A 13,431-nucleotide genomic window follows, 5' to 3' on the forward strand; every position below is an offset into this window, starting at 1 on the left:
GTTTGGTTTCCATATAAATGTTATGTTATGCTCGTAAGTTAGCAGTTGTTAGGAATATATTTGGTAGCCTTAGCGATTTTTCTATCAATCTATTTACAGTGTATATGTGGTATGTAAAGTTGCATTACGTAGACCTTTCAAGCCCGAATTTAACCGTTGTAGTCTTAATATTATTTCATACTGGAAAGTATTTCATCAATTATACGTTCTCCAATTGTAAATTACACATTTAGCTAAGTTGCTGAACTTCTTGGTTAGCTCTAAGGTATTACCTGAGCGTAAAAAAGTCTAATTTCTCAACACCAATGACATGTAGATATTCCAAAAATAGTTTTGTGTGTACACATTCAATTTTTCACTTCTTTTAGTTCTGTAGTCATCAACCTTATTTGCAGTTAAAGAAACGAGATTTTATTTTAAATTTCGCGGGAAAAACATTAGGCTGTTAAAAACTTTTTTGAATTAGTGAGTTCAGTTTGACTACTAGAAATTATTTCAATCTCGTTGCTTCAGCACAACCAGGTTTGAGGAGATGCATTTTTTATTGCGCTGTAATTTTAAATGTTCATAAACTCTAAAAGGAATATATATATATATATATATATATATATATATATATATATATATATATATATACAAGCATCCCGCTGCAGAGGCTGTGCATATAGCATACTGAAATTTAATTGACAAAGTTCATACACATGAATATCTATCGCATTTTTAGTAGCGAAACATATTCCTTGAAGCCAGTATCGTATTTTTGCTCAGTTACTTGATTTTAAATCAGTTAAGGTAAGCTTGTGTTGGACGCAGATTAAAAACGCCTACATTTCTTAGCCTCAAATTACAAGAAACCACCTGGCGCACACTGCAATAAACTGTTATTCAATACCGCCTTCATCCAAACTCTTCCCGTGCAACATACTAATCCTTCAATGCAACAATTTGAGTGTAAAAATCATTCTTGACCGGGATCCCGGCCAAGGCGAATGATTTTTACACTTTGAATTTTTTTATTGAACTAAGCGGATGCTTAGTTCAATAAAAAAATAACTCTATTAGCGGATGTCTCCATTAAAATTTACTGTTGCGGCTCGGGTGCCGCGAGACTGGAGAGTGAGTAAGGCCGAGTCGGTCTTCGAAAGTTTAATAACACCTTTGTTAATGTATTACAGACTACATAACCTCGAGAACAATATCTTATAAAATATTTTGTGCAATAAATGAAAACGTGAGAATTAGTCCTGACAAAAATATCTGTAGGCAATGTTGTAAAGAGAGATTTTGAGGAAAAATGTAAATACGAGTTATATGAGCAGGAATTACGAGACGAGAATACGAGTTACGAGAATATGCAGCAGGAATACAGAAACTTGTCACACGTTATGACAAATGCCTTAATTTGCTTGGAGATTATGTTGAGAAGTAGTTTAAAGTATCCTCTTTCAAATAAAATTTTTTATGTTTGTTAATATTTACTTTTGTGTCTTTATTTCACGAACGGGTACTACTTTCCGGATGACCCTCGTATAAGCCAATTGTTAGCCAAAAAAGGTAAAATTGATAAAACTCCAAAGATAAAGGAAACTAAATATAAAATATTTAGAGCACGCAAAGGTTAAAAACAAAAGGTTTTGATATAATTCAATCTCATATTTTAAAAAAAGAGAAAAAATGCCTGAGTAAGAGAAAAATGTTGAAAATAAAAAAAAAATTGAACTATGCTTTAGCAAAAGAAATATTTTGAAGAAATGTTAATTTTATGGCAATATTTATTAATCGGATAAACTTCTTTTAAACGTTAATATGAACCGCTTGAAAGCTAATAAAAATGTTTTTTCAACGTTCGGCATAATAGCTGTTGGTGCATTGAAGGGAAAAATTTTAACATTACCCCAAATAAATTGACTGCGCGAAACTGACATGAAATTTGATGTCGAGGTGAGTATTATGCTCTCATAAATAATGCATGTCACGGCAGTCCCGTAATCATCATATACGTAGTAAATCGACTTTTTTAGGCGCGATTGAGCCTCATAGTTCGTTCCTTGAGAAATTGAAAAACCTATTCAGGTAGGAAATTCCTTTTTTGATCGGTTTTGATAGAGCCTATGTTCAATTTCTAGGGACGTGATGTCATGAATGCGACCGTGATAATATTTGTGTAAGCCTTGAAAATTACGGAGTAGCATGGGATCCGATATAAAAGGACAAGTGGAACAGACGCCTCCGACAAGTATTTAATGCCTCTAAATGGATCATGGCGATTGACGTTTTGACATGAATAAACTAGGTGATTTTGTATGGCCTCCAACGGATGACTCCCGCCAAACCTAATCCAATGACGCCGAGCTAGACCATGCAGTTGACGGGGAGTCATATTTTGTGTCATATTACTCTGCTTAACTAGTTGTTTATCACGCTGCACAAATAAATCCTTTTACCTATTTGTAGTAAAATATAAAGTAAAGTAAAACATAAAATTTGTAGTAAAGATAAAATATTTTATCTTTCAGTTACTTTTCGAATTTATGGTTTGTCAGTATTATTTATGTTAATGGTTAAAAAGTATTAATATTATAGATTCATTACACATATAAATACACATTGTAGAATCCTAGTAAAATATCCTTAACTTAATGACACCTCCCTGAGTAAATTTCTTGATATTACGCACAAAATCAAAATAGAAAATCATGGAAACCGTCGATTTCTATAAATAATTGAAATTAGCAATGGTATTTTTTTGGGTTTTTAAATATGGTTCTGAAAATATTTAAATTGTTAGTTAACGTGGAATAAGGAGACAAATTGTATCCATACGTAAACATATTTTGAACCTCATGAAATTTTGTGAGAATACTAAATAATGGAATAAATCTAAAATTTTTTATATGGATACAAACCTTTTGCTTATTTTCCTTTCCGGTTAAGTACAGCCAACATCCTTGTTTAAGGTTAAGAAAGGAAACTATTTATTTTTCTTATTTTATTTAAGTCTTTCTGTTCTTCATCCTAGTGTACTAATGTATTCCACGCTGTTCTATCCTTTCATGCCTTTTCCGCTTCTGAGAAAGCGATATATTGCTTCAATTTCACTATTCTCTTCCTGAACCTCGCAATATTTTCCCCTATGAGTCACTTCTACGCCCTAACTGATTAAAAGAATTTGGCAAATAAAGTGACTTATTCAATGTTAATTGCAGGGTGATTATTATTGAATTGGCCAATGAGGTCATGGGTATGGACGGATCTCCATAATATCCTTCGGACATATCAATAATACATCACTATACCATATTTTTCTTAACACATCTGTTCATACAATAGATTAATGGCACTGCTTAACCATAAGCAGAATTAAGCGCAGGGACTTGACCGTATAACTCCCTCCCTATAAAAGTGTCTGACGGACTCGTAAATATCGCTCAAACTTCACACGGAGGCGTGTGATTGACGTCAAATGTCCTGAAATTTGGCCACAAGGGGGTCAATTCATACGGCCCAGCATTTGGATGATCCGTTCATCATAGCTCCTCCAAACAGCACGATGTCTCCTCAATTGATTTTAATTGTCTGTAAAAAAATGTTTACCTCCACCCTACTTTCAAGAAAAAAAAATTATCCTTTTGTGACATCCTCATGTTGAATGTGTCCAAACCATTTATAAAATCATGCATTATATGCATATATGCCAAACTCCCTGGATACACGTGTATATCTACACATATTACCTACACACGTGTATATTTACATCTATATACAAAGAGGGGATCGAGATGGTGAGGTGGCTGTCGCACTGGCTTCCCACCCAGAGGGCCCGGGTTCAAATCCCGGCGGTGTTGAATATTGTTCAGAGGTATCTCGATCCCTACTTGAGGTGCTTTGTGGAGGGCACTTTGAGTGAGTACGCCGTCCGTCGGATGGGACGTTAAGCTGCGGACCCCTTTGGCGCCTTAGAGGCCCCCGTAAAGAGTAGGCTAATGCCGACGCTGGGTTTCTCTCCTATGGCGCAAATGACCTCAGCTGTTGGTCGCCTCCCCTTAATACTACTACTACTACAAAGAAAGTATTACGTAATTGTTGTTAATCATTGAAATAGGTAAATACGAGACATAGGGTCATTGTTATTCTGAATGCTTTGATTATATTTGTGAAGTGCATGTATAATTTATGAAGAGGTAGTAGTCCAGGGGTAGAGCGTTGGAGTACTGAGGAACGGGGTTCGATTCCCTCCCTGGGCACCCTAAGTTCCACTCAAGCTGTATGATTTCTCGGGTTTTAGATCTTCTTTGGAAACCATAGCCGGCACGAGGAATGGAACTGTCCCCATTACCCTGCTGTGTGAATTTCACACGCCGTGGGAAGTCCTTGACCTTGGGTTCATTACTGTGTTTAGGGTTTAATGAAATTAATGTATCTGTGACTCATGTAGCAAAATTTCTATTCTTAATTCCCCTCCATCCTAGTAACGAGAGCATTTTCCAGCAGGGAAAAATTATGTATTGCGATGAAATAAAGTTGAAAGAGTTTTTAAATCAATTTTACAGTGAAATTCATCATTTTTGTGCGCTTTAAATATTTGTCCTCCGAAATCATTAGAATTCTTAAACAGAATAATTGAAATGTTTGCGACTTTTTAAATAATTTTTCTTCCTGCTCATTACTTTACTGTGAATTAATATACGAAATATGATATTTATTTTAGTGAACGGTAATAGAAATGTTTTATTAAATCGTGCTTATTTTTTAAATATTTAGTACAAACTAGCATGAATTTTCCTAACCCTACCTCTATTGGATTTATTATTTATATTGGCAATAATGCACATTTATGCATTCAAACTAAAAAATGCACCCATCGTCGCTGTATACTGGTTCTGAAATGACCTTCAATTTGATCCTCATTGGATGAACGATTGCTGAGTCATCAAAGTAAGCTCAAATGATAAAATCAGCGCAAGTTTCAAGAAAGACTCAGAAGAGTCAACTCGGTTTACTCATGTTGTTTGAAATTTTTACTTTCGCTCTCGTTTATGGAGCATTCAGAACCTTAAAAACAAATAATCCTTCGCAAAAAGGTTGTCATCCTATTAGACCTCTTGGCAGACGGAAACACTGCTTAGGCACCAGCGTGGCTTGGTGATTAACCTTAAACTACCTTATAATCGCCATATTGGTTTCCATGGTGATAATACGGAAAGTTCCCGGGAAGGATCGAGGGGGCGGTGTTCGGTAACTGGGTTGCTCGCTTAATGATTTTCCCTTGGAGATAAAAGGGAAGGGAAGAGAGAGGGTGGGAAGAGGTGGAGAGAGATACCTATTTAAGGAGAAAGGGAGAGACTAGGGTGCATCGTTAAAACTGCGCCCTCCGAAAACACGTGCTTTCAAGCATAGGGATCGATGGAGAGACAAAGTATTAAAACCCATATCCTTCTCAGGCTTTACGATTGACGAAGCGGTGGGCCTACATACTATATAAAGAGGGTCGAATCCCCCCATTATGCACCGTACACATCGGCACGTAATACATCAGAGAAGTAAAAGAGGGATCTCTTGGGTGCGGGGCGGGAAACTAAAATTTATGATCCGCACCTAATGGGCCATAAAGTTTTAAGGGTCGACGAATCAGGTCACACACAATGAAGGTGGAAGGCCTTCCTCTTGCATTGCGAAGGTGCGACGGAGAAATCTAAAAGAATAACAATATACAATCCATAAACAATAAAGTCATGAGGGATACCGGATAGTTTTTCCATCGATTTGACAGTGAATTTCTCTCGGAGCCTGGATATTTGGTGCGAGAAAACGACCATGCTAAGGAGAATCATTTGTATTTCACCCGCGACAGTTCTGCTAACCAAGCTTCAGCCCGAAAATCTGGTCATCTCATTTCTTCCCATCTTAGTTACATTCAAAATCCATATCTACCTACTATGCTATCCTTTAGCTTGGTAAGCAAAACAAACAAAGTGAAGGTAAAGTTAATTGGGAGGCAAAAATGAATTTAATTGGGTATATTTTCGATGGAGCAATATTGTCTAATTTAATTTGAATATGGAAATTTTTTTCAATTGGCGTGATATAGGTTATTCCCCTCATGAGCCCAAAGTTTCAACGTCTTTGGATCTGTTTTAAGACTAGGGAGAGACCAACAAAATGAATGAACCTACGTATTGAATAAGATGTCCCACAGTGACTTTTAGTTAATTAGTCCTATTTATTGTGCCACGAAGAACTTATTATGCTTAAACTCAATTATATATTAAATAAGACGTTTCATTAGTCTTTCCCTCTAATTTATTTATTTATCCACGAGACAATTTTCCCCTTTATTTCGTCATTTGGGGGTCGGGAGTGTGGAAGGAAATGACGAAGCATTGATCCGGAACAGGCCAAAGAGTCCTAAACCGTGGTGATGATGATGATGCCCTTTCGTCATTGGTGACTGTTCGGTATTTATAGCATATTATGCGCATACAAAACTCGTACATGGCCAATTTGTAGGATAGTAACGTATAAAACTAAGCATAAACCAAGACAATACCTTTCAAAAGGGCTTAGAGCCAAGTATGGTGTAAGTTAAGCAGTTTTGAAAATCGAAGGACATTTTGCTGATCATGTGAATGAATGTTAATTACATTTATTTCATTCAATTAATATAAATTTTTTATGTAGGATTATGGGAAAGTTTGAAGTAACGAATCGTACAAATGACTCTTAATAAATTGAAGCTTTGAGGTCTAACAAATTCTAAAGGCATCTTAAATTATTCGGCGCTGTAGCTGAGAAGTGATCGAAGAGGAAAAATTCGTGTTTCTATTGGGAATTCATTTTTCACATTCTTTCAACGTGAATTTTTAATCGCCAATTATTTTCAAATCAATGAAATTCCTTTTTTATCGAGTCTTTCAAAATTTTGAACAATAGGCCGATCAGTTTTGGTTCTTGATGGACTGGGTACTCAGCTAATCTCCCGATAGCATAATATTGCAAAGTGTTAATACCGTGGATAAAATATTTCGGTATTTCTAACTCTACATACTTCATTCCATCCAGCGACCACAATTATTTCCTTCCTCCACCTCGGATAACCAGTATTCACTCTTCAACCACATTCTTCAACATTTCATAGGAACTTATTATACGTTGCATCCACTTTCCGTACATCTTCTCTCCACCTGTCTTTTCCCTCATTTCCTACGATGATCACCTCCTCTTCTTCTCTTGTTTTACATCCAACCCTAAAAAAAGGCCACAAACCACGCGGCCCCTCAAAGGATTTTAGAGTTTTAGGGCTCTCAGAGAGCACAAATGTTACTTCATACACGCATATAAATATTTATTTGCTCGTACACAAAAAAACTCACCCATACAATTGTCCCTGTTCTATACAAATTATGGAATAATAAAAAAATAAATTATAAAATATTTGTCTTTAAATAACCAATCTCTCTCTAAATAACCGGGTCTTGGGTTTGATGACATTTTGATTGCATATCGTTTAGGGAAGATAGAGTACTAGAATCTGTTTTAACTCGGAATCTACCAATAAAATTAGGTCCTATGACTATTTCCTCGTAGTTGCATGAAAATTCAGATGTTCTTCTAGCTTTCTAAAACCCTAGATCTTGTTTGCTCCCCTCGTATTTCTTATACTTACTTTTTCTTCATTTCATTGTTTTCATTCTTATTCACACTCGCATGTTAAAACCCTTCCATACACGATTAATCTCTCGTCCCACGCATCAGGTGCTAAATACAAATAAAATCAATCCTCATATTAACTGTTTCACAATTTTTTTCTGTGCATTTTTACTGAATGTTCCTGTCATTCTTTGAAAAAGCTTTATTTCCTTGAACAGCGTTGCATCGTATGCCCTTAATTATTTGCTCATTTTCCCATAATACACTTCCAGAAAACAAATGGAGCAAGATGCTGCATTTGTCACTACCCAAGGAGAGTTTGTCTTCTTTTCCGCAGCTTTCGCTTCCCACTGTGCACGAATTTTGCATGATGACTACGCAGAGGCCTGGCTTCCACTCTGTAGGATACATCAAACTGTCATCGGTTTCAGTTAGCTGTATCCCGTTATTGACAGGACTTAATTTTTCATTTGCGCATCATAATTTAGCGGGATTAATAAATTAGTTCTCCCTCGTTGCCTTTCTCAATAGTATTTTTCATATGACACGTTCCCTTAAATGGCCATCCCACTGAGCTCAGACGTAATTGCATATGCTTCCCTGAAGAACTTAGTCTGCACGGACTGCCGCTCGTCTGGCCCCTACCCTTTGACGATCTAAATGTACCAGGTTGATATTATGAGGAACATAATGGGCTCCGCCAGCACAGTTCTATAAGTCATCATAACATCATGCTATCCCCATATCCACCTCAAAGATATAGTTAAGTAAGAGGGCTGGAAAGGGTATGGAGATATAATTCATATATATATATATATATATATATATATATATATATATATATATATATATATATATATATACGGAAACACTCAAACGAGCAGTATGATATTGGGACTGCACAATAGAACAATATTTTTCAGTGGTATCCTGATTCATAATTGAGTTACTATTTTCGAAAACTCTTAAGTGAATACGCGACGTTAAACTGAGGGCCTCTTGGCTCCTTTCTTTAAGAGTAGGCTTTTTCCGACGCCGGGTTTCTCTCCAGCCTTCCTCCTTTCCCATCCATCCTTAATGGCCAAAACGACCTCAGCAGTGGGTCGCCTCGCCTAAATCTACTACTTCTACTCGATTAGACATATATACACAATTTATAAATGCTGTTTTTTCGTCATGCAGTTTTGAAATTTTTGAAAAGTTAATTTAAACTTCCAATATTAAAAACGTGCCTACCAAAATTCTCGATACATTTACTTAAAATTTTCCGTAATTCGTCTAATTCTTAAAAAGTCGCCCATACTCATATGGGAATAAGCGATAGCTACGAACCTTTTTCCCGTAGACTCGATGTGGAATTAGTATAAACTTTAATTTTAAGTAATTCCAAGAAGTAATCGCATGCTTTATTATCGAGAGAGCCTGTATGATTCACGTATTTTGAGGAATCATTGTATCACATGCCTTACTCGGAATAGGCTACAGCTCTTCCTATAATAAAGCCTTTATAGTGCATATAAGACAGGTCTACAAGGATTGAGTAACATGGAAAAGACTTCATTTGTTAGCTTAGGAAAGGTAATACTATTTCATAAATGATACCCAGAAAATAGCATTAAACTATTTTGAATAAGTCCGGATTTCCTTTCGTGATCATTGTGTCATCAGAGGAATCCAGCTTCCGAGCCTGAAACCAATGGGACGTTGTACAAACTAAGAGGAACTCATTATTCGACCAATAAAATGAATCCTTTTACAAATTAGCGTTTAAGAGCGATTAAAATTGAAGGAGAAAATTGAAACCCTCCTTCGTAGTGAACACTCAAATTTCTCTGTTTTATCTTTTAACCATTTATAAAGTAGGGAAAAAGTTTAAGGATAGAAACGCCAATTTGTTCACTTCGCGCACCAAACAATCTGCTGCGTAGCAAATGTCAAAAAGGATTTGCCTGGCATTACACTTACCAGGAATGGATATGTTTTTTTAGGTTCAATTATTTTCTTACTAGGAGAATTCATCAAAAATTAACATTATCCAAATTCGTATTAACATTTGCCATTCCTTGTGAAAATGCACCGTAGGGTTGACGCAGAAGGGAAGCGATGAGCGATGGCGGTTGGAAGTTCTCAGTGAGGGTGTGATGGTAATGTGTCGAGGGTTGACAGTGGACGGCAGGAAGAGAGGGGTTGGAGGTGGTGGTGAGAGAGAAAAGGGAGACAGCGAGAGAGGAAGGGAGGAGGCTGCCGACTGAGGAGGCGCCGCCGCATAGTAAAAGGTGACGCGTTGGGGTGGTGGCTTTGCTTCCGTGGGCGTCGCCGGGGAGCACGTTCCCCCGTTCGGGAAGGCAGGGAGGAAGGTTGGTCGGAAGGGGGATGGGCTCCGTGAGAGACGGGGCCAGGGGATTTTAAGAGGACAAAACGGCTTAAGTACCCCACTTGGCACCGAGATAAGGGAAAACCCTCCTTTCGCGAGAGGGAGGATTTTGGGTCTCAGGGAATGGAAGAAAGGAACTTTTAAAAGGAGGTGAACGCCATCCCTTTTCGACCCCACCGCACCGCAAACCCCTCTTCTCCCCTGTTGCCCGCCATTCTCCCCCATAATCCGACCCTACCCTCCCGATGGAATCCGCCCGCGTTCTCCTTCTCTGGCCCTGACTAGTTCCTCTTCCTCGGACTGCATCGTAGGCTGTGACGAAATATTAATGTATCGTCAAAAAGGATGAATTGAGAAATAAATTTATATTGATTTGGCTGAGCTGTTTAAAGTTGCAAAAATTATTGGAGTTTGAGGAGGCATGTAACCGTCCAGTATCTTCACTACCGTGAATTAATTCAGAATATAGGATGAGGGTTGAAGTTAAATTATCTCCTTGGGATTTATTGAAATTATACCAAGAACTGGCTTGAATTACTCTTGGCATGCCACGATTTTCTCCCGCTAGGATAAAAACTGATTAAAATAAATACAAATATCTCAAAAGTGACTTTGTGAAAATCAAAAGTTTAGGTAATTAAATGAAATACATTGACACGGAAACCATTCCTTCTAATTGACGATGAGGATGACATTTATGCCAAGGTCTTTACTAAACCTTACATATAACCTGGGTAATCACGGATGGATCTTATCTGTTACCAACATCGTATTTGTAACCGAAATTATTACCAGGACGTCGGCAAAACGTGCTAAAGGAAATGCTGGGAAAACATTGACGTGAGATAGGGGGAAGTCCTGAAAGCTTTCATTGGGCGTGATAAGGAGAGAGAGAGGGAAAGGTGGAGAACAGAAAGTGATTAAATCCTCTTTCCCATTTCAATAAGGGCGAAAGAAGATTAGGCTTAACCCCAAAGTCCATCCCCCAACGCCTGGCTGACTCCGTGGAAATGACTCCGTCCATTGCGTAATTGGTGTCCCAGGGAGAGGGCTTTAAAATGCTACTCATGATACCACGGTGACAGGGAGGCTGGAAGCCGGTCCATTAAGCCCGGCGTGTATGTTTAAAGGAGGGAGTAGGGCTGTCTGCAACCTCTGCTCCTTCCTCCTCCCTATCTCTCCATTTCTCCTCTCTCTCTCCCGTCGCGTTTCTCCCTTACCCCTCGAACTCCAACCCGCTTTCCCCCTTTTCGTGTATCAGCTTCCCCTGTCCCTAACGTTGTTAGCTCTTAAAAGCCGATCCAAAGGGAAACATGCCATAACCGGGGTGTAAGGCATTAGCAGGAAAGACCATGTTTATATATGTATTTTATTTGTGCTACTTAAAGCTCGTCGAATTATTCTCGAATTAATCGAGTTAAAGCTAACTCATGCCCCAGGATTACATCGAAAACAAAAATGTGAACTTGAGCGTGCAGGACAGCCTGTGATATCGCTAATCACGGAATAATGCTCTGAGAATGGAGCCTTATCCTAAAGTGCCTACTTCATCATGTCGATACTTAATGCCCAATTTGTTCAAATCGAAATTTCCATAGTCCTTGTTTACTCAATCAACAAAACATGGGAAAATGATAAATAGCATGGGTGAATGTGTGGTATTTAAAAAGTATATTTTTGAAATGAATTACCTCGATATTGAAGTATTACGGCAGAAATCCATGCTATGGGGTAAAATGCACGCCTTATGGCCATTCGCACGATGGAGACCACTTGTGTTTGTGCATGAGAACAGCACGAGTGTAAAACCATAATTTGAATGTTGTTAACGCGAGCAATTCAGAATGATTTATTTAGATAATGAGCAAATAATTACAGGTAGTAATATTGGTAATATTGATGGTATTTTACCTCTTTCGATCCACATGGTAACTGCCCGTACTTCAGAAGATAGGCTGAAGCTATAATAAAATAACTTTTAAAATTGATACAGTATTAAATTTAAAAACTATGCGTAAAACTCTCCTGAAACGTATATTGCTCAATTTTTCTACCAATTCTCTTTAAAGAAATTTCTATTCCATTTGACGTTTAATCTAATGTTTCCTTTTGCTTTTTTTGAAAACGCATGAATATGGTTGCAGTAACCATTACAATTATCCAATAAAAATAGGCCCTCGAATACTGCAAATGAAAGAAAAACTACATAGTTGTTAGTAATGATAAAATGTATATGCGGAGCTTTATTTATCATCGTGTTAAATTTTAAAAAAATGCGGAGGGTATTTTCAAGATAATTAGATAACGGCAAGAATTATCTCCACATTAATAATTGTTAATAGTTGAAGCTTTTGAAAAAAATTTTTACAGCCTGGGAGTGATTGATTGATTACGATTGTTTTCATTAAGGTACTTTAATATGTTCAAACGAATTGATTGACGATAAACTAGTGATTGTTAGTTCATTTAACAGTTTATAATAAGAATCTAGATCCTATTTGATTATCCTTCTGACACGTGAATGGGCTCTCTCCGAATAAACATGATTTTTGTGTTTCTTGTTTGCTATTTTACTATTATATATATTTTTACTTTTTATTGAATGATAGACAAAAATTTTACTATCGTAATTTAAATTTTCCGATATTAGCCCTAGAGTATATTTTCTTCCGGCATATTAAAAATATGCAAACCATATAAATGTTTCTATATAAACTTAAATCATTTTTATTGATTCTAAAGCATTTACAATTTCAAAAGGACGTATATTTAGGTTAGGATCGCGAAAAGTATTCCAGAGGTACATTTCATTCTTAAATGGGGAAAAATATTAATGATAGTTTGGGAACAGCCAAGGATAATTATTGCTGGGTCAAATTGTGAAATATTTCTTTTAATACCTTCAAAAAACATTCTTCGTGAAAGCGAAGGACTTAGAGCCAAAGCTCTGCGGCTGAGCTCGAACGTCATGGGATGGGTAAGAAATGGGGCAAATTAAATGCAAGGGAGATTTCTATTTCCCCTTCAACCGCCTCTTTCATGAGTGAAGAAATAGGGAGGAACGAAGCAAGAGCTGGCTCGAGGGAGGGAAGTTGGTAAGTATGATAGCGGATAGACTAGAATGAGAGAAGAGAGAAGAAATCAGTTGAGGGCCGGAAGAGAGAAAGAGAAATGACAGGAGCGTGGAAGGCGGTCGAATCGAAATTTGTACTACCAAGCCCTGCGCAAAAATTCAATCTTCTTAGCGCCACTGTCTTATTTATATTTATATATACCCTGCAAGCCACCACTGGGATGTGTGGCAGGGGGTGAATACATAACAGAATAATTTCATCCGAACAATACCCTACCGCGGTCGAACAACATTATTATAATACCCTATCGCCAGTAGGAAAAAACATAATTGCATT

This window comes from Hetaerina americana, unplaced genomic scaffold (genome assembly GCF_022747635.1).
Source record: "Hetaerina americana unplaced genomic scaffold, ioHetAmer1.1.p SCAF_305, whole genome shotgun sequence".
Taxonomy (NCBI): domain Eukaryota; kingdom Metazoa; phylum Arthropoda; class Insecta; order Odonata; family Calopterygidae; genus Hetaerina; species Hetaerina americana.